The sequence below is a fragment of the Trichechus manatus genome, unplaced genomic scaffold (assembly GCF_000243295.1).
Source record: "Trichechus manatus latirostris isolate Lorelei unplaced genomic scaffold, TriManLat1.0 scaffold00176, whole genome shotgun sequence".
Lineage (NCBI taxonomy): Eukaryota > Metazoa > Chordata > Mammalia > Sirenia > Trichechidae > Trichechus > Trichechus manatus.
Window position 1 is genome coordinate 4,808,627 of NW_004444112.1, and position 390 is coordinate 4,809,016.

Sequence of the window (390 nt, forward strand, 5' to 3'; positions counted from 1 at the left end):
CTTTCACTGTAATAAATAACACCATGAGTACAACTATCTGTTGAGTGCTGTGAATCCTCCTAGCTAGCCAAACCTGGGGGCTGTCTTGGGGACCCCTGACACATATCGCCATGATTAATCTACAATCTCAGACATCCTGTAGAAATTTACTTTTGGAAACTCAGAGCCTTTACAGGTGTACATCCATTTCTCTAAGAGGTGTGAGTACTTGTTGTTGTTGGGTGCTGTGGAGACAATTCTGACTCATGGCGACCCCATGTATGTAGAGTAGAACCTTGCGCCGTAGGGTTTTCATGGACCTTTCAGAAGCAGATCGCCAGCCAAGTGCATTAACCATTAGCAGCTGGTGGGTTCAAACCTCTGACCTTTTGGGTAGCAGCCACCAGGGCT